Below are 21,518 nucleotides of genomic sequence, written 5' to 3' on the forward strand. Positions count from 1 at the left end.
GATTCCTGATTCGAACACACTTCAGTTTGAAAGTACTCAAGTTGTCATCACATGCCATTCACTTGACTTTCTAACATTTTCCTAAGTTGCCAGGGAAACAAAGAATCCATGAAATTAGTGAATTCTGGAGTACAAAGAAAGTGCTCTTATGGGACTAGGTGGGGACAATTCTGTTGGTGCCGTAGGTGTCACACCCTACAACTACTCAACACCTACATTCAGTTAAAAATCCTAAAACCTGATACTTTCATTAGGCTCCAATGATTTCAGTTCCACTGCAGAAATCACATGAGGCTCATCTGCGCCCTTATTCAATAACCGTGAGTTTAGATTCTTTGACAGCTTCCTTCAAGACACATTTTTTAAAACAGACAAGGCCATGAGAACTCACAATTTATTTCATCTCAAGTTAATTTTTTCAGAAGTCTTCAAAAAAAAAAAAAAAAAAAGAAGTCTTCAAATTCATGTCAGTCTTATGCATCCATATACTCTCTAAGAAGAATCGCCATGCTTTTGGAAGAGAAAACTGCTTTTCTTGCCTTTGGTCTTCACAATATGATCACATTTGTATGAGTATATATATATATATATATATATATATATATATATATATATATATATATATATATATATATATATTAATGTGCTAATATATATTAATCCCAAGCTTAAAAGTTTAATACTAACTAAAGACAGGGGCAGTTGTTATGGGGTCAAATTAGAGTTAAAGCTGTAAATGCGAAGGCTATAACTCATTAACAGACTTTGAAAACAAAGAAGTAACCAGCAAAACAAGCAAGCCAGAACCACTTTATTTCCCAAAATTGAAAAGCTGTCAAGAATTTCATATCAGCAGAATGACATACACAGAAAGATATGAACCAGTCTATTGCAGTTCTCAGGAAAAAAGTCGTTTCAACTCCAGCAAATCTCATAGAACAACATGATCCAGAATGCCTCAATTAATTACATTATGCTTAGAATTACGAGAAAACTAGAGCAGAAGAAAGAAATGATTGTGTGTGTGTGTGTGTGTGTGTGTGTGAGAGAGAGAGAGAGAGAGAGAGAGAGAGAGAGAGAGAGAGAGAGAGAGAGAGAGAGAGAGAGAGAGAGAGAGAGGAACCTCCCCAGGGAATCTCCTCAAACACGACCATACATACACAGCAGCTTCCAGAGGTTCTATAATCCAGATGTAGATAGAACAGAAAGTTGTGTTCTGCAGTCAAATTAATTTCATCCCTGAATTCACACATGAAAGCTTAAAGCAACACAATCGCTTCTCCTTGGTCACTCTAATCCTTTACCGGAGCATGTCCTCTCAGGAAAATATCTCTACTTGAACTCCCGCTGCAGTGGAAAAATTGTTCCTACATTTATGAAGTTTCCTTTCACTCTAAACTTTGAACTCCTTTGGTCTCTTCCTAAATACACACAAAACAAATCCCATAGAGGAAAAATCTCCTTTCTGTCGAAAAGAAAAATTCCATCACCCCAGCAGGAGGTCTTTCTTCCTGTTTGCAACCAAAAATGAACAATGATTTTTCTCACTCTCGCCCAAACCTAATTCCCCTTAAACTTTGGAACTACATTAGTGCAGTGAGTTCAAAAGGCAGACACTGAATGACCTTTTCGCTCACCAAAACTTCACCCACCCGCACGGGTCCCCAATCCCCTCACCTTTCAGGCAGAACATTCTGAAGCCGTTCCATGGACAGACTGCAGCTCCGTGGGCCAATGTGGCTGGCCGGCAGTACTAGGCACAGCTGTCTCCCAGCCCACCTCCCCAGCAGCACAGGGAGACAGGGAAGCCGGCCAGAGCCTGTGATCACAGGAAGCCACTGCCCAATCCCCGGCTTTCTGGGCCGAGCTGCTGACACCTCCCTATCTCTCCTCTCTGTGGGTTTCACACCAGAGAATCAGTCAGGATTATTTGAGGGGGTGGGGGGGAGGGAGGGAGGTGGAGAGAGACAGAGAGAGAGAGAGGGAGAAAGAGAGAGACAGAGAGAGAGGGAGAAAGAGAGAGACAGAGAGACAGAGAGAGAGAGAGAGAGAGAGAGAGTGAGTGAGAGAGAGGTCACTGTTTAGAGTTCAAGGCAAACCCGCACCAGGGAAAGTCCATTCTCTGTCTTATCACTCAGAAATTTCCAATGCAACCCCTGGAATAGGTGACCCCCCCCCAAACCCTCTGTATGATCAGTAACACAAATAAAAATTCCTTTACTTGGCTGGACGGTTTGCTATTAAGTCTGATTTCATGGATTTTGACGGCACTATTTCTTTGCTACTCATGCTCACTTTTCTTTCCCTTGCTATGAAACAACCATATATGGATGAGCTGTTGGCAGTAAGTTGGTTTGTAACTGTACCTACTCACAGGAACGGCCAGAACTGGGTGTTTAAATGGATGTGGAGAGCTCAGAATTGGCACAATGGGAATGCTGGCATCTGTTATTATTATGAAAATTCCTATCACTACTATGAGAAATCCTGAGGGTGAGGATGCAATGGAAAGGAGGATACTGCCATATCTTCAGAAGGGGAAACAAAGGATGAAAAGTCTCAAGTAAGTCTACCAATATGTGTATTTTTGGGGCTGTGGAGATGACTCTGGGCTGAAGCACATGCTTTGCAGGAGAGGAGTCTTGGGTTTGATCTCTGGAACTTCGAAGTCCCCTTAGCACCACCAGGGGTGGTGCTCAATTCCATCAACAAATAAACAGGGGTGGGGCCAGAGCAGTGGCACAGCTGTAGGGCATTTGCCTTGCAAGCGCTAACCTAGGACGGATGCGGTTCCATCCCCGGCACCCCATGTGGTACCCCAAGCCAGGAGTGATTTCTGAGTGCATAGCCAGGAGTAATCCCTGAGTGTCACCGGTGTGGCCCCTATATATATATATATACCAGCCCCAGCAACAGCTCAACTGTTACTCAGTGACTTTAGGTTGCAGATGATGTTGATCTTGGTCTTCTGGTTTTCAGAACTATCAATTATATTGTGCGTGTCCTATCAACCTACTCTGCTTGTAAAAATTTGTTAGAGCAGTGATTAGAAACTAATATAAACATACAAGATATACAGATTTAAAAATTGCAGTTGAGGGCTGGAGCAATAGCACAACAGTAAGGCGTTTGCCTTGCACTGGCTGATCCAGGATGGACCTAGGTTCGATCCCTGATATCCCACATTTTCCCCTGAGCCATAAGTGATTTCTGAGCGCAGTCAGGTGTAACCCCTGAGTGTCACTGGGTGTGGCCCAAAAACAAACAAACAAACAAACAAAAAAAACCCACACAAATAAACAGGGGTATGGAGCTTTCTTGGGTCTCCTGCAGCCAGAATCCACTCATTTCAGTTTCTCCCTCCCTCTCCTGTGAGGCTGCAAACTTTTTAGCAGGAGCTTGGAAAGGAAAGCAGAGGGTGAGTGACTTTGCATCTGCAAAATCCACAAAGATAGCTCAGGAGTACAGTTCTGCAAGGGCCACCTGCATGGTGAGTGGCCCCCTATCCTCAGAGTCACTGGGCCACAGGAAGCAGCCATTGTTTAGCAGGCCAGGGGCTGTGTCCAGGTCTTCCTCCCAACTCCACAGGATACAGGAAATTGACTCACAGCGCCCCCCCCCCCCCCAAATCTGTCTGTGGGGGTCCCAGCATGTTCCTGCATTTGGATGCTAGTGTCTCTGGGTTTTCAGCACACTCTAGCAGGGTTTCTGCTCCTCCTCCTCCTCCAGCCTCACCACTTATCAACTGCCTAGTAGGAGGATGTCATTATTGTCCTCTGCTCTGATCATCAAAAAAAACAAACAAACAAACAAACAAAAAAAAAAAAACAGAACCTTGCATATAGAAAACTTCCACCATGATAATAACTTTTAGGGTTTTTTGTTTGTTTGTTTGTTTTGTTTTTTGGGTCACACCCGGCAGTGCTCAGGGGTTACTCCTGGCTCCACACTCAGAAATCACTCCTGGCAGGCTCAGTGGACCATATGGGATGCCGGGATTCCAACCACTGACCTTTTGCATGCAAGGCAAACTTACCTCCATGCTATCTCTCCGGCCCCAATAACCTTTAGGTTTTTTATTTCTCTTTTCGAGTTACACTACAACCAGTGGTACTAAGAGGTTGCACCCAACAATTCTCAGAGCATGCCCCGAACCATGCTCTGAGACAAAAGTTGGAAGGAGGGGCCTGAACGATAGCACAGTGAGTAGGGCATCTGCCTATCCCTGACATCCCATATGATCCCCTGAGCCTGCCAGGAGTGATTTCAGAGTGCAGAGCCAAGAGTAACTCCTGGACGCCGCCAGGTGTGCCTCCCCCAAAAAAACAAAACAAAAGAAAGTGTTGGAAGTAGCTCTGAGCACATCTCATCCTGTATATGAGTTCACAGCTGACTCAGCCTTTCCCATCCACAGCCTCTGGGAGGCATACCTTGTCTGGTCCTATTTTCACCCATTTCCATAAAGTTTAAAAATCACAGAGTCATCTTTCAAGTATTCTTGTGGGGCTAGAGAGTATGGAAAAGGGGCCTGCTTACACACAACCAACCCAGTTGGATCCCCAGTATCACACTGGGCTCCCCTACAAACATCAGAGTGGTCCCTGAATGAAGAGCCAGGAATAACTCCTGAGTGGGAAGGGTTTGGCACCAGACTCAACCGTCGGCAATAATAAGTGAAGTGTATTTGTAGGTTTACTTCAACTTTTCAAATGGTACCCAGAGGGGCAATTTCTATATGCAGAAGGTTTAAGATTTCTGAACGTATGTGAGAACACAGGGTTTGGAGTGGTTCTGTGCTTTTAATAGAGTGCTATAAATATACACCATTAAACAGTTTAATATAGAGGCACCTTTATGCGCTAGAAAGCACACTGAATTGGAGAGACGTGAGGACTGTATTGATGCAATTCAATAGCAAGATCTAGCTTATTTTCACAGCCAGTATGGGCTCTCAAGGCAGGGCTGAATGTGGAGATCCAGTGGGATCTAATGATTCTACCCTTCTTGTTCTCAAAATGGGTGCAGGAAGATTCACCCCACATATACCCTACACTGAAAATCTAGCAGACTCACTCCACTTTCTCCATCTTGCCAGTAAAGAAACAGTCCGGTTCCACAACTAAACCCCAAACAGCATGATTCCACAAACTGTCCTCAGGCCTGGGCTGACTACTTGAGAGCCTTCTAAGAATGGAGACTGGTGGACTCCCATGTCTGACCAAAGGCACAGAAGCCTGCACTACACCTGACACCCTCAGAGAAACAACTCAGCTCCACAACAGAACCTCATCAAACTGCCAAACCACTAAATCATTACAGTTCCACAGCTCCTGGACACCCCCAAATTTCAGTTCAGTAGGATTACAGAAAATCTGACAGATGACTACCAAGCTCTGTGAGCATCAACAGTAACACAGGAAACTCAACTAACACCAAACACAGCCCAGTAGATCCTCAATAACTTTAGTAACACCATAGTTCCACAGAACAAACCTGGAGCCTCAAATAGAGAAAGACACTTGCTCTGTCCCATTCCCCTAAATTTTGTCATTCTAATGTTGCCCATTTGTGGTAATAATACTGAAGCACCCTAGGAAACGAACACCTTTATAATACTAGAGAGGAAAGGTTTGCTTTTGTTTTCTTCATCTTCTGAAGGGTTGAGTGGGCAGGGATAGGGCCATACTTAAAGGTACTCAGGAGGGCCAGGGCCAACTAAGTTGAACCCTGGACCTCAGCAGACAGAGTCGTCCTCTCTATGCACTCCCAAGCTTTCTTCACAGTCTCTTGTTTGCTTTTGACTAATTTCACTTAATCATTACATGATCTGAAAGGTCTTAAAGACTATTTTTCCCCATACTTACTATGGCTAAACCATTATCCCCCTAAATGCCCTTCTAACATTTCCAAATAGCACAAACCATATATTTTATTTACCTAGCAAAATTACAAAGCATTATCATCTGAAAGGTTTGTATTTAATTTTGTGACATTAAATAGCAGTGGAAGTAAAATAAACTTTTATTAAAATCAAATATTTTTTAATTCCTTGTTTTCACCATCAAACATCCTAGAGAATGCTTGGAAAACAAAAGATGAAAATACACACTGTTCAAACTAAAAAAGTGAAGATGCAAAAAGCAGTGTGCTAAAATGACAGTTCTCAGGGCTAAGTACTAGTACTGCAGATAAGACTCTTGCCTTCCATGCAGCTGACCTAGATTTGATCCTTATATGATTGTCCAAGTACCACCAGAAATGATTCCTGAGAACACAATTAGGAGTAACCATGGAATGTTGTTGGATATGGCTCCAAAACAAAAATAAAATAAAATTACAGTTTTCATATATAGTAGGAAGGCACTTGCTATTGCATGCAGCCAATCTGGTTTCAATCCTCAGCATACCATAGTACTGCCTGAAGTGAGTAGTGCCAGAAGTGATTCCTGAATGCAGAGCCATAGTCACCTCTAAGCATCACTGGATATGGTCCAAAATAAATAAGCAAAATAAAGTTACAGTTCTTGAAGCCAAAGAGACAGCGCAGGGTAAGTTTACTTGCCTTGCATAGGGCCAACTCCGGGAATGCTCAGTGCCACATATGGTCCCACAAGCACTACCAGGCGTACTCCCTGAGCACTGAGTCAGGAGTAAGGCCTGAGCACTGCTGGTATGGCCCTACCCTTCTCCACAGCCCCAAGTTCTCTGCCCTATTGATCATGCTACTGAGTCTGAACAATAAATGCCCAGGAAGACTGCATGAGGGGCACACTCATTGGCAGAATGCAGGGCCTTCTGGGTATGACAACGGTGCTGTCTTTGCCAGCTCTGACCTTAGACAGCAGTTATTTCCCTCCTGTGAGGTTACAACATCCAGCATCATGTTAAAGTTTAACTTGATTATCTCAGCTAGAGGGAGTGGGAGCTGCACACAGCCAAAATTTTTCAGACACTAAATATTTTCCAAGTGGGTCCGGTGCTAGGAGGTGGGCGTGCTAAAGAAATTTGGGGGTTTAATAAAGAGGTGGAGTGGAAGCACCTGAAGTCATTGATGGAGGGTATTAGTGGTGAGGGAGCATTACTTTATATCACAAACCACAAATGTTAGTACAAATATATCATGTCAACTACATTACAATAAAATAAGTGCAAAAAAAAAAACAAGAACAAAAAAAATTGGCCAACTTTTGATAAAATAATTCGAGTAGGGGTAATGAAGAATTAATTTGATTCAAGCATAGAATTAGTGCTTGAAGCAATTGGGAGACAAGTTCTTATTCTATGTTCCTGGCGCAACAAATGGCAAAATTATAACCTCAAAAAACATAGGCATAAGCCAGAGAGATGGTCAGGTATTTACCTAGTAGAGAGCCAACCTGGGTTAAATCTCCAGCACCACATATGGCCCCTGAGCACTGCCAGAAGAATCTCTGAGCAAAAATTTAAAAGTAAACCCTAAGCATCAACAATTGTATCCCTAAAACAAAACAAGACCTCCCCTAAAGGTCATATGTATAGTGATATCTTCTCCCTCTGTACCTCTCACTTTTTTTTAACCCCAAAATTCAAAGATGAAAATACATCTTCAGGGGCCGGAGAGAAAGCACAGGAGCAATTTCTGAGCACCAAGCCAGGAGTAACCCCTGAGCACCACCAGATGTGGCCTAAAAACCAAAACAAAACAACAAAAAAAAGGTAACAAAAAATAAATAAATCTTCACACTGGTTTGAGGACTTGTTCGGTCTCAACTAGAAGAGTGTTCAAATGGACAAGGCCTGCTATTTGTTCTATCATGTCTCCTTGAGACAGACTTTCAAAGTCAGATCAGAAAAACCCTGAATTCCCAAAGCTTCCAAGAGCAAGAGCTAGAAGGCCTGAGACACATCTTTGGGAATAAAGAAACTTCGCTGGTGTCCAGAGCTAAAGGCAGTACAGAACATCTTACCTCATTTTTAGTCATTCCCACTCTTCTAGAATCCTTCCATTTTCACCCCAGCTGTGAATTTCTCAGAAAATAAAGAATTTCTCAGCCTGAGATTCCACTTATGACTACCAAAGGCCAAGAAGGAAAAAAAGGAGATTATATCATTGCAATATTAAGTTGGTCAAATTTCAGAGGCTTCCTGGGTGACTGAAAACAAATCCTAGTTTTAGTGTCTCACTCCAGCCACCTCTGCCAAATGGTGAGTTTATTCTTGGGAAATGTGGAACTTGAGTCTTTGTTCTGGAGACTTCCTCCTCCTGACACCAGGTGCCCTTGCATCCTGCTTCATTTTTCTGCCCTTAGAGCTGGGGCTGTCCTCCTGCTAGGATCTCTGGGCAGTGGCTTCTTTCTCAGGAGCTGCCTGGTTCCTGGCAAATGCAAGAGGCAGGTTTCTCCAGTGCTGGATACCATCCAACCATCCTTCACTGGGGCTCTCCAATGGCTCTGACCTCAGGTAACCTCCTTTACTTCCGGCCATTACCTTCTAGAATAGCGGGAGCTCTGCTCTAATTGGCCATCTGGAAATGTGCTTGTTTCAGCCAGTTCTTGGGGTGATTTCCAATTTGTTTCCTCTTCACAGTCAAGCCTGGAATTCTTGATATCACAACAGAAAAAGCAGCCTTTCTCAGCCCCCCTTCCATGATGTGAGAGTCTAATGGTGCCCCCATTCTCCCAACACCCAAAGTACTGAATTAAATAAAGAAAGGGAAATTAAGAAAAAAGAAGGGAGGAGCAGCTGGAGAGATAGTAGTGGGCAGGGTGCTTGCTATGCATGCAGCTAACTTGGGTTAGATTCCTGGCATCCCATATGGTCTCCTGAGAAATGCCAGGAGTAATTCCTGAATATAGAGTACAGAGTGGACTTGCAGGAAGGAAGGAAGGAAGGAAGGAAGGAAGGAAGGAAGGAAGGAAGGAAGGAAGGAAGGAAGGAAGGAAGGAAGGAGGGAGGGAGGGAGGGAGGGAGGGGAGGGAGGGAGGGAGGGAGGGAGGGAGGGAGGGAGGGAGGGAGGGAAGGAAGGAGGGAGGGAGGGAGGGAGGGAGGGAGGGAAGGAGGAAGGGAGGGAGGGAGGGAAGGAAGGAAGGAAGGAAGGAAGGAAGGAAGGAAGGAGGGAGGGAGGGAGGGAGGGAGGGAGGGAAGGAGGGAGGGAGGGAGGGAGGGAGGGAAGGAGGGAGGGAGGGAGGGAAGGAGGGAGGGAGGGAGGAGGGAGGGAAGAAGGGAGGGAGGGAGGAGGGAGGGAGGGAGGGAGGGAGGAAGGGAAGGAGGGAGGGAGGGAGGAAGGGAAGGAGGGAGGGAGGAAGGAAGCAGGTAAGATGTTTGTCTTGTCTGCAGCTGACCCATGTTCAATCCTTGATACCCCATATGCTCCCCAAGCCCCACCAAAAGTGATACCTGAATGTAGAGTCAGGGCTAAGCCTTGAGCATACAGGTATAGCCCAAACACCAAAAAAAAAAAAAAAAAAAAAAAAAAGGAATAGAGATAGTATAATATTATTGTATTTGCCTAGCTGCAGCAACCATGCCAGTTCAAATCCCAGCACTTAAGGATCTCTTGAGCACTACCTGGTGTGACCCCAGAATACAAAGTCACATACATGTAGCCCCTGAGCAATGCCAAGTATGGCCAAAAGCAACCCAAAGATAAAGAAGAAAAGAGAAGAAGGGGCCGGAGACATAGCATGGAGGTGAGGTGTTTGCCTTGCATGCAGAAGGATGGTGGTTTAAATTCCAGTACCCCATATGGTCCCCCGAGCCTGCCAGGGGTGATTTCTGAGTGTAAAGCCAGGAGTAACCCCTGAGCGCTGCCGGGTATGACTCAAAACCACAAAAACAACAACAGCAACCACCAAAAAATCAAAGACAGAAGAAAGAAAGAGAAAAAAGATCCTTATGACAGTCTGGTTTCATCTGCCCAGAGGCTCTAAAAATGAGTTTCCATCCTCTTCCAGTCTCTCCTAGGCTCTCAAAGCTTTGGCTACACTGCTGACCACTGGGCCCCACCTCTACTCCAACCACTGACTCAGGATCACACTAGAGTCCATAGAAAGTCACAGTCAGGAGAACCCATGTGACCAGCTCCAATCACCCAGCTTGATGTGGCTTCACAAAGAAGCATGTAAGGTCCAGAGGTTTCTTCATGCTCTAGCATTCTTCTCAGCCATTGTAGCACTGTCTCTCTACATCTGGGCTGGAGAGGTAGCTCAAAGTGACAGAGCATGTGCTTTACATGTCAGATGCAGGGATTGACTTCTAGAACTATACGATGCCCTCTGCAAAACCAGGAGCAATGTCCCTGATTACCAACCCCAGCACTAAGCTACAAGTAGCCCCTAAACACTGCTAGTTAGTCCCCCAAACCAAATAACAAAACAAGCTAAAAATAAAATAAATCTTGGGGCAGAGAGATAGCACAGCAGTTGGGCATTTGTCTTGCATGCAGCTGACCCAGGACGGACCTGGGTTCAATTCTGACCCTGCCAGGAGTGATTTCTGAGAGAAGAGCCAGACGTAACCCCTGAGCACCGCCGGGCATGGCCCCAAACCAAAAGCAAAATAAATGAAAAATAAAATAAAATAAATCTGCTTTATCCACCTCCCTGCTGCCACATCTTTACACAAGAGCTGCCGTTGATCCATTCTCTCTCAGGAAGCTAAAATAACAAAACAAAACAAATAAACAAACAAAAAACCTAATGTGCTGTCTATTGTGTGGAAAATATAAGTAAGAGCAAAATCCCAAGCCCTTCTAGTAATAAAGCAATAAAGACCCTCTGGGAAAGGACTCAGCTCCTTTCCCGTGGCCTTCTGAGCCTGATCCCTAAAATAGCCAGGTTGGCAGGCTCCAAGCCATATGCCATGTAGCCTCATACCTCCATGATCTCCTATGAGAACCCTTTGGCTGAAAATGAAACCTCCGTCCCCAGAGCCTCCTAAATCCAGGCTCTGCCTCCTCCGGAAGCATCTCTCCCACACTGAGCCACCATCGAAAGTTCTCTCTTTGCACCACCTCCGTGTCACCATTGTCTGCACAGACATTAGAAGAGTTCCTCTGAAGGGAGATCTTGCTCATTCACCTTTGACCTTCAGTGCCCTGTAGCAAGTTTGCAATGTACTGGATGGTCAAGACCTTGATTAAACTCAACCAGAATGACTACTGCTTTAAGAATACCCAAAAGCCAAGAGTGGAATGTGAGTAAAAGCTGGATGGAAAACCTATTCAACTGTGTGATTCCTATAAAAACTTCCTAAGTAAAAAGAAAAATTGGGGGGGTGTGGCATGGAGAGGTAAGGTGTCTGCCTTGCCGGCGCTAGCCTAGGACGGACTGTGGTTCGATCCCCTGTTGTCCCATATAGTCCCCCAACCCAGGAGCAATTTCTGAGTTCATAGCCAGAAGTAACCCTGAGTGTCACCGGGTGTGGCCCCAAAGAACAAAAAAAATATTTTTCGACTTAATCCTTAAAATTAAGTGTGATTTCCCCCAATATAAAACTGTATTCACATTTATTATTAGAAATCAGATGGTGGGGCTGGAGGGGTAGCATGGAGGTAAGGCATTTGCCTTGCATGCAGAAGGATGGTGGTTTGAATTATGGCATCCCATATGGTCCCCTGAGCCTTCCAGGAGCGATTTCTAAGTGTAGAGCCAGGAGAAACCCCTGAGCACTGCCAGGTGTGACCCCCCCCCCCCAAAAAAAAAAAAAGCAGGTGGTGATCACTAACAGTGAAATAATATAGTGACCATTTAGAAACCAAACCATGGTCCCAAACACCCTACCTCTTTTGCCCCCACTCCGACCCCTAGAAACCATACTTTTAAAAATTCTTTTATTTTTATTATGTTTCAATGCAGTTTGGACCATACCCGACTGTGCCCAGGATTTACTTTTGCCTGTGTGCATAGGGATTACTCATGGTGGTGCTCAGGGATCTATATGCGATACTGGGGTTCAAACCAAAGTTAGCTGCATGCAAGGCAAGTGCCTCCTTCTTTCCCTGTACTATCGAGCTAGATAAAAAAACTATTAAAGATTAATAGTGCAAACAGACCTTATTTCAAACCCACCCAAATGGACAGTATTCTCTCTCAAGACGAGTACAGCAGGGCAAACTTGGATGCAGTTTAACCTACTCTCATTCAGCCTAAATTTTCATTTAAAGGCTGGGCCAGAGAGATAGCACAGCAGTAGGGTGTTTGTCTTGCATGCAGCCAATCCAAAACGGACGATGGTTTGAATCCCAGCATCCCATATGGTCCCCCCGTGCCTGCCAGGGACAATTTCTGAACATAGAGCCAGGAGTAACCCCTGAGCGCTACTGGGTATGACCCAAAAACCAAAACAAAAAAAATGTTTAAAGGCTGGAAATGGAAGTGGAATCTGTGTGGGATGGATTTCTCTGGAACCGTGTCCATGCATGAATGCTTAAGTCGGTGTGTCCAACTAGAGGGAGGATTCCCTAAAGATGCTATAAAATGACCTAAAACTCCCTTTCTTAGTAAACTTACTAAGTCCCCTAGATTCCAAATTGCATTTTCTTAAGAGTTTGGCCATCATCAACATGCTTAATGTGTAGGAAATATTTCACAATGTATGTTAAAGCACATAAAAATCACCTTCCATGCTACACCTTTCATGAATATCCTCCTCAAAATGCATGTATTAGTGATCCCAAAAATAAGTGTAACTAAACTGTATCACTATTAATTAAAAATGGTTAATTTGGTTTTAATTTGTTTGGGGCCACTCCCAGAAATGCACAGTTATTCCTGTCTCTGCACTCAGGAATTACTTCTGGTGGTGCTTGGAGGACCACATGGGATGCCAGAGATTGGCCAGGTTAGCTGAATGCAAGTCAAACACCTTACCTGCTGCTGTACTATCTCTCCAACCCCCACATACAAAAATTAAAAGGAAAACACACCAAGTTAAAATGACCAAGCTAATACTAATTTCTGCATAAATGACCAAAGAGATAATTTATTATTTATAATTTTATTTATTGGAGGGTTGGAACTTACCTAGTGGTACACAGGGGCTAACCTGGGTTCTGTGCTTAGGAGTGACTCCTGGTGGTGCTGGGGATCAAACTGGAGTAGGTAGAATAATGCAAGGCAAGTACTATCTCTCTGACCTCCTCTAAAATTAAAATGGCTTACTTTAAAGTTACCTTTATATGTAAGGAACTCAAAGTTCTATGTAGAACTAGCAAAATCTTATTAAAAGGTAGTTATGGGGCTGGAGTGATAGCACAGTGTGTAATGATTGCCATGGACATGACTGACCTGGCTTTGATCTCCGGCATCCTATATAATTCCCTGAGCCTACCAGGACTAATTTTTTCTTCTTTTTTGGGGGGGGGTCACACCCGGCAACACTTAGGGGTTACTCCTGGCTCCATGCTCAGAAATCACTTCTGGCAGGCTCAGGGACCATATGGGATGCCGGGAATCGAACCACTGTCCTTTTGCATGCAAGGCAATCATCCTACCACCATGCTATCTCTCCAGCCCAAAAGTAACTTCTTAATGCAGAGACGGGAGTAACTTCCGAGTGCTGCTGGGTGTGGCCCAATCCCCCCCCCCCAAAATCGTAGTTCGTTTCTCAAATCACCAACTTTTAACCCACTGACTTGCTGGTCACAGCATGGAAAGAAGGTGCTAATTATTTCTCATTCAACTGCCTAGTTTACTGAGAAGCCAGGCAGTTTGAAACTTCAGGAATACTGTGTTATTTCAGGACCTGTAGGATTTACAATAATGGTTTAGGGAAACCACAGCATTTAGGTTCCTTCAATCATTTCCCCTGTCCTCAAGAGTTTAAAAATAAGCAAGAAAATCACTTTGGAATTGGCAGGCCAATTTTAGGGTGGTGCATGATAATCACAGAGTTACTTACAAGGTTCCCAGAGATGACAGCACCCCACAAAACAGCTCTTTTCTGATCCCCCTCTTTGATCATGCTCATCATCTGAGCCTCTTCTTTATTTAGTTTTCCTTTCTCCCTCCTCTCTTACTCCACCCACCCCTCTTCTTTACTTAAACATCACTAAAGTTCCAACATTCTGTTGAGGATAATGGCTACTATGGACTCTGGTCTATTTTTATTTAATGCTTCTCTGCAACTCCAACTATGAACAATAATAAATCTACAGCTTCACATAACATAAAAAAAAGTTGTAAGTCTAAAAGAGAACTCTCAGTTGTTTTTTTTTAAATGAATGCACTTAAAAAAAAAAGGCAGGTGTGCCTTTGTCAGTTCTCTGATAAATTATATTTTTTGGTTTTCTGTTAGTTTGTTTGTGCTATTTGGGCAGTGTTCAGGGACTACAATGGCTTCGAATTCAGGACTGACTCCTGGCTGTTCACAGGGGACCATATGGGATCAAGCCAGGTTGGCTGTGTAAGGCAAACATCCTAACAGCTATACTATCACTGACTCCTTATTAAGTTTTTTGACTATCTCCAAGGACTTCAGTTCATACAAAAGAAAGGCTTAGCTCCAATCCTAAGGTTTGCTGGTTTGTGTGTGTGTGTGTGTGTGTGTGTACACTGCCATGCATACAGGGGCATGTAGGGGGGTTGTTTTAAGTTTTTGTCTTTTCCTTCAATTCTTTAAGAGCTGGATGAATTCTGCTTTTGTGAGTGGAATGAAAGTGACACCTGAGAGCGGGTTTTGGGGTAGGTGTCCCCCAGAGGCTTTGTTCTCATTTGTAAATTGCTTTTCTTCAGCACTTTTATTTATAAAAAACTTTCTTCATGATAGAGAATTGGTGAAAAGTTTCCAAAACCTGCTCTGGCAGGTTGGCAAGAAATCTGTCACTTGACCTTTGTGAGCAATCAGGTATGTGAAAAATAAAGAAACTAGGGGAAAAAAGGAAAGAAAGAAAGGAAGGAAGAAAGGAAGGAAGGAAGGAAGGAAGGAAGGAAGGAAGGAAGGAAGGAAGGAAGGAAGGAAGGAAGGAAGGAAGGAAGGAAGGAAGGAAGGAAGGAAGGAAGGAAGGAAAGAAGGAAAGAAGGAAAGAAGGAAAGAAGGAAAGAAAGAAAGAAAGAAAGAAAGAAAGAAAGAAAGAAAGAAAGAAAGAAAGAAAGAAAGAAAGAAAGAAAGAAAGAAAGAAAGAAAGAAAGAAAGAAAGAAAGAAAGAAAGAAAGAAAGAAAGAAAGAAAGAAAGAAAGAGAGAACCCTAAGAAGAAAGGAATTTAAGGACACAGACTAACTGGGTCACTCTTGATTGTAAGGTCTTAAGCAAGCTAGTCACCTCCCCGGACTCTAGCTTTCTCATCTGGCAAACAAGGGCACAGACAGGCTTATCTCTGAAGTTCCTTCTAGTCCTTACAAGTCAGCCTTGTTTATTAAGACAACTTTACTCAGATCCCTTCCTCAGTTCAATTTAGCAGCTACACACAAATATTTACGAAAGAGCTCTCAAATGGCCCAGAGAGAAAAAAATGTGTGGTCATTGATTCACTAAGTTCCCATGATAGACAAAACTGCTAAAACTGGCTTCTTTAACCAGTTAGAATTCCTTACCATTTCACTTTAAATTTTAAAAGACATCTTTATAACTGTCATCTCTGAGATTTTAAAACCAAAACAGAGAGTAAGTACAGTGCTATTAAAAGCTTTGGGGATCAGAAGAATTCTTGTAATGTTTTTCCAATTTACAGAATGGAAGGATAACAATGCTTCTGAAATTTTTACTTTCCTCTAAGAAGCTATATCTAGAATCAAAGGAAAAGTTTATTTTTATAATTTCAAATTTAAAAATTATTTAGATTTCATGCAAACAATTTGCAGTTCTCCTATATATAAGTCAAAGTCTCACAGAACAAGGATTGTAGACCTAGAATGAAAAGTGTGCACTGTAGCATTTCAACACAGAGCACTGCCAAGGCCTGCTACTAATCTGCGTGGGGATCAGAGTGGCTTGCTAAGGAAAAGACAGGTAGAATTAGTTTTTTCATCACTTTTCATATAATTCCCATTCACGAGGGTCAAATATCCTTCTCAATGGTCAAAAGAGAAGAACTTTTAAAAGGTAACAGAAATAAATCTTATCATTTTCTGACTTTTTCGGATGGGAGGGGTTGTACCAGGTGGTACTCAGGGATACCCTGGGGAGACTCAGGTGACAATATATGGTTGTGGACATTGAACCTGGGTTAGCTGTGTGCAAGACAAGTAAGTCAACCCTTACTTTGTCTCTCTGCCCCTCCCCCACTTTTGGGGGGGCAGGCTGTGTTTGGTCCCCACTTGGTGGTACTCAGGGTATACTCCTGGTTCTGCATTCAGAGACCACTTCTGGTGAGGCTTGGGACCATTGGGGTTGCGAGAGATTAGACAGATTGGTAGCATGCAAGGTAAACACCCTACCTGCTATTCTATCGCTCTTAGCCCCCCATTTTGAGATTTTATTATAAGTAGATGATGCGAGAAAGACATGAAATTGAAGATATAGAAGATTGAAATTTCAATCACATAAAAATAAGAAAATATATTTATATCCAAAAGTTAAGGGAAAAAAGAAAGAAGAGAGAGAGGGAATAAGGACTCCTCCAAGTTTTATTGTTTTCTTCCCTTTTTTTGGGAGGGGTCACAAATGGCAGTGCTCAGGGATTACTTCCTGACTTTGTGTTCAGGAATCACTCCTGACAGGCTTGGGGGACCATAGGGGATGCCGAGGATCAAACCTGGATCGACTATGTTCAAGGCAAAATTCCTACCTGCTGTGCTATCACTCTGGCCCAGTTTTACTCTTTTATTAAATTCTGTTTGGGGTCACACCTAGTAGTGCTGGGGGAAGGGATAGGTGTTCTATTCCCAGCCAGGTGCTTCAGCAGTACATGGAAAAGCCATATGGTTCTAGGGATCAACCTCAGACGTCATGCATGCAAAAGATGTGCTCTCTTTGGTCTTAAGAAACTTCAACATGGTATTAGAAAAGAGAGGTAAATAGTGAGAGCTTGACAGCTACATTTTCTTGTTTGTTGTTGTGGTGGTCACATTCATCAGTGATCATCGTTCACCAGAGTCAGATCCAAGGATGCAAAACACAACGCAATGCCAGGATTGACCCAGGGTCTTGCACACACAAGGTATGTGCTCTGTACCCAAGTCACATCCCCACCTACACTTGCTTTTTTTGTTGTTGTTGTTGTTTGGGGAGGCACACTCATTGATTATTTGGAGTTACTTCTAGCTCTACAGGAATTATTTCTGGCAGTGATTGGAGACCATCTGGGACACTGAGGTTGAACACAGGTCAAGGGTGCTAGGCAAGCACCCTACCAGCTGTGTTATCACTCTGGTCCTAACTTGCTTTTTAAATATCACAATTCAGTAATCCTATTCAAAAGCTCCAAGTGATTTTATAGACAAGGTTTAAAGTTGAATATTCACAAAGGACTGAAATGCCCAAATATAGTTATAGTCATAATAATGCAAACGTTCATTATTCAATGTACTGAATAAAAAAAGCCAACAGAACATAAGCATGGAAAAATCATGTTTTCATATAAAGTAACATTGTACTTATCAAAAGATACTTCTCCTGACAATCTGTTCCACTCAACATTTAGCAAAAGGAAGCCAGAAGCCAAAATGGCCTCAGCCCAGTTACGCCTGGCCAGACTGGATTAATAAAATGAAATATTCCAGACCCTCCACACAAGGTAAAAAAGTTAGAAAAGTAAACCAAAGAGTAGAGGAAACTAGAAGAGGCAGACATGACTACACCAGTGAAGAGAGACAGTTTAGAGACCAACAGCCAAAGTGGACTGAGAGGCAGGTAGTGGAGATCCATCTACCTCATGCCAAAGCAAACACTTAGAGCAATCCTCAGGGTATCAGAAATGTCCCGAGGTCAGTGACTATCCCATGACACCACGGCACATAAACAAGGTTCAATTATAGTTCCAACTGTACAAACCGAGCAGACACATTGTGCAGTACAGTGAAAAGAAGGTAGGATCGGGATGGAGAGGTAGCACAAGGAACTAGTGTGCGTCATGCCAATCCTGGTTCAAATTCCAGGCACCACCAATGACTCTCAAGCACCACCAGGGGTCACTCTTGTGAGAGTCTGGATTAGCCCCTAAATGCTCCTGGGTATAATCCAATCCTCCCATCAATCCCCTTTACCACCAAAATAGGGCTGTGCCAACTACACAAAATAGAATTCAAACCTAGTGCTTATATAAAAACCATGAATAGCTGCATGGCCTAAGGAAAGTCACTGGAGCTGCTAGGGACTCTTTTCTCACCTCAAAAGAGGAGAATGCCCCCCGCCTAACCTGCCACAGAAACAGCATAATATCCTTATCCAGTGACTGAGCAAACTGCAACCTGCACACAAACTTATCCAATGAAGAAATAGTTTTGTAAAATATTTGGAATTGCTTTTGTATTCTGCTGAATAAATCATACTCCTATTCCCTGGAAAACTCACCTATGTCCAAGGCCGATTCCACTAACATTTGAGACAGGCTGACACGTGGAGCACAAGATGCCAATTTACAAAGTATTTCTAAGTGCATGGTCTTGAACAGTATGACCCAAAAAAGAAAAACATTTTTCCTCCAGGTCCTCTATCGAGTCTTTGATCCATACCAACTAAGGACAATTCCCAAGTAAAGTGAAAGTGAATGAATGTCTCCACAAAGTCCCTCTTGGGGGGCCAGGAAGCTCAGAAGACAGGAATTCATCAGATATTGTTAGTCACACCTTTCCCTGGGGTGAGTCAGCAGGTGCAAGCAAAGTACTGAACACATAAGCTAGCTCTGGGGAGTAAATCTGCTAGAAATGGCAGTGTGTGTGTGTGTGTGTGTGTGTGTGTGCGCACACGTGCGTGTGTGCGCACGTGCGTGTGTGTATAGCAGAGTACTGAACACATCAGCTGGCCCTGCTAGAAATGGCAGAGAGAAAATAGAAAGAAAGAGAGAGAGAGAGAGAGAGAGAGAGAGAGAGAGAGAGAGAGAGAAAGAAAGAGAGAGAGAGAGAGAAAATATGTGTGTAGCAAAGTACTGAACACTTCAGCTGGCCCTGGGGAGTAAATCTGATAGAAATGGCAGGGTGTGTGTGTGTGTGTGTGTGTGTGTGTGTGTGTGTGTGTGTGTGTGTGTGTGTGTAAGGCACCTGCTAAATATGGCTAGTGTGTGAGCCTGCTCATTTTTGTTTTTAATTTTTTATTTTCGATGATTATAACTTAGGTAATGTTAATGTTCCTGGCTTTGATGTACACAGTTACTGCAGGCCTGATAAATTGGGGGAAGAGTCTTAGGGCCTACACCCAAAAGTGCTCAGAGCCTAGTATGGGCTTTGTGTTTGGGGATTACTACTGTTAGAGCTCAGGTGTGGTGTCAGGAATTATATTGGGTCAAGTACCTTGACCCCTAATGATCTTCCAGTCTCCGACCTGTTAATTTTTTTTTTCGTGGTTTTTTGGGCCACACCCGTTTGATGCTCAGGGGTTACTCCTGGCTAAGTGCTCAGAAATTGCCCCTGGCTTGGGGAGACCATATGGGATGCCGGGGATCAAACTGCGGTCCTTCCTTGGCTAGCGCTTGCTTACCTCTAGCGCCAACTCACCAGCCCCCAACCTGCTAATTTTTAAGCATATAAGAAGAAACCCTTCTATGCCCATATGGTCTGGGGTATGGGCACAGAATGAGGCTTCACAGGAGACATTCTCTGGTGGAGGTGATGTTTAGATGCTCACAGATATTAATCAGCTCTTAGACCAAATATTTTCCTGAGATGTACCACTAATTAACAATCCATCTCTAGAGTCTTCTATAACACATTCATGCCAGTGGACTTGCCACAGAAAACTTCACTGCCACCATCATTTCTGAGTGTCATAAAGGAGAACTCTGGGCATGCCAGAATCAGGTGCCTCTGAAAGAAGCAAAGTTTACTGAAAGCACCATTTTGCAAATTGTAGGTCACGATCTCCATCATAAAAACCATACAAAAGTCAGGACTGACATTTTCTATTTAGTCAAATGAACAGACTAAAACCAAAGGCACAATGAAGTATAGGCAAGCAGTGGTCCAAAGGGGCTTGGGAAAGATTTTGTCTCATTATGTGCATGTGTGTAGGTATATAAAGGGTACTTCTAATTCTGGACAGAGGCGAAACTTTTGAATGTCTTGGACTTGACAAACCAACTCTAATTAAGCTTCTCATACACTGAGAAAACCAAAGCATACACCATAGATTCACTATTGAAACTTCTTTCCTTCATCCATTTCTTCTTGCAGAGAAACCTAGCTCTCTCAGGTAAATCAACTTTACCAGCAACTAGGGGAAAATGTACTAGTTGGATTTTTATTTTGTTTTACTTGTTTTAGGAGCATACTCACTGGTACTGGGAATTACTCCTGGCTCAGTACTTGAGGGGATCGTGGGTTGGTGAGGACTGGACTAGAAGGCCCTAGCATGTCAGGACCCCATCCAACCACTAGAGCTAGTTACAGTGCTAGTGCACACTCATTAGATTTTTATTTAAATCTTTATAACTCTTTCAAACTAATGACTTGGAAATCTCTTACAACATTTAAGATTTCTGAAGTCAGGAACCAGAGATAACACAGTGGGTAGAGCGCATGCCTTGTGTGCAGCTGACCTGGGCTCAATCCCTGGTACCCCTTATGGTCCCCGAACCAAACAGTGGTGATTCCTGTGTGAAAAACCAGAAGTAACCCCTGAAGACCACCCTAAAAAAACAATTAAAAAAAAGATTTCTGAAATCATTAAAAAACGCTTTCCCTTTTTCTAAGGTGACACAAGAACACACACACCAATAGGCTGTAGCAGCACAAATCTCAGAGTGGGTTATAAGCAGTTCTGATGCTCTGAAAGAATGCTGAAGGAATGAACTCTTGCCCTCTCTGACTTTAGAGAGCATCATTAAAGAGCACACAGACTGTCACTAATGCAACCTGTGTTACCAGAATGTCCGGTAAAGCCAAGAGAAGCGGAACCCTGAGACTTGAACTACATTCAGCCATTCAAAGCTAAGGACAAGGAATGGAACTCAGAAAGCTAGAGGGGGGAATTAAAAGAACTTTTTGTTTAGTTTTGGGGCCACACTGGTGGGGCTCAAGTCTTGGCTCTATGCACACCACTAGCAGGTCTCAAACACACATCAGCCACGTGCAAGGGATGTACCTTACCTTCAGTGCTATCTCTCTGGCCCCTTAAAAGAACTTTCCATGGTAGGCAAAGTGTGTTGATTAACTCTGTAATAAAATGACTGAAGGGGAAAAGTGAAGTTATTTTTCCAGGAAGTCAAAGAACTTTTTGTACTTTCTTTTTTTTTTTTTTTCTTTTTTTGGTTTTTGGGCCACACCCGGTAACGCTCAGGGGTTACTCCTGACTATGTGCTCAGAAGTTGCTCCTGGCTTGGGGGACCATATGGGAACCGGGGGATCGAACCGTGGTCCGTCCAAGGCTAGCGCAGGCAAGGCAGGCACCTTACCTTTAGCACCACCGCCCGGCCCCACTTTTTGTACTTTCTCCGGGTAAAAAATATTGT

The 21,518-nt window shown here is 43.4% G+C and overlaps 1 protein-coding gene across 1 annotated transcript in view; it reads right to left on the reverse strand.

Annotated features, from left to right (window-relative positions):
- The window catches only part of CITED2 (Cbp/p300 interacting transactivator with Glu/Asp rich carboxy-terminal domain 2), a 1,046,546-nt gene that overhangs the window by 173,159 nt on the left and 851,869 nt on the right, over positions 1-21,518 (reverse strand). The window lies entirely within an intron of this gene.

The sequence above is a fragment of the Suncus etruscus genome, chromosome 15 (genome assembly GCF_024139225.1).
Source record: "Suncus etruscus isolate mSunEtr1 chromosome 15, mSunEtr1.pri.cur, whole genome shotgun sequence".
NCBI classification, from domain to species: domain Eukaryota; kingdom Metazoa; phylum Chordata; class Mammalia; order Eulipotyphla; family Soricidae; genus Suncus; species Suncus etruscus.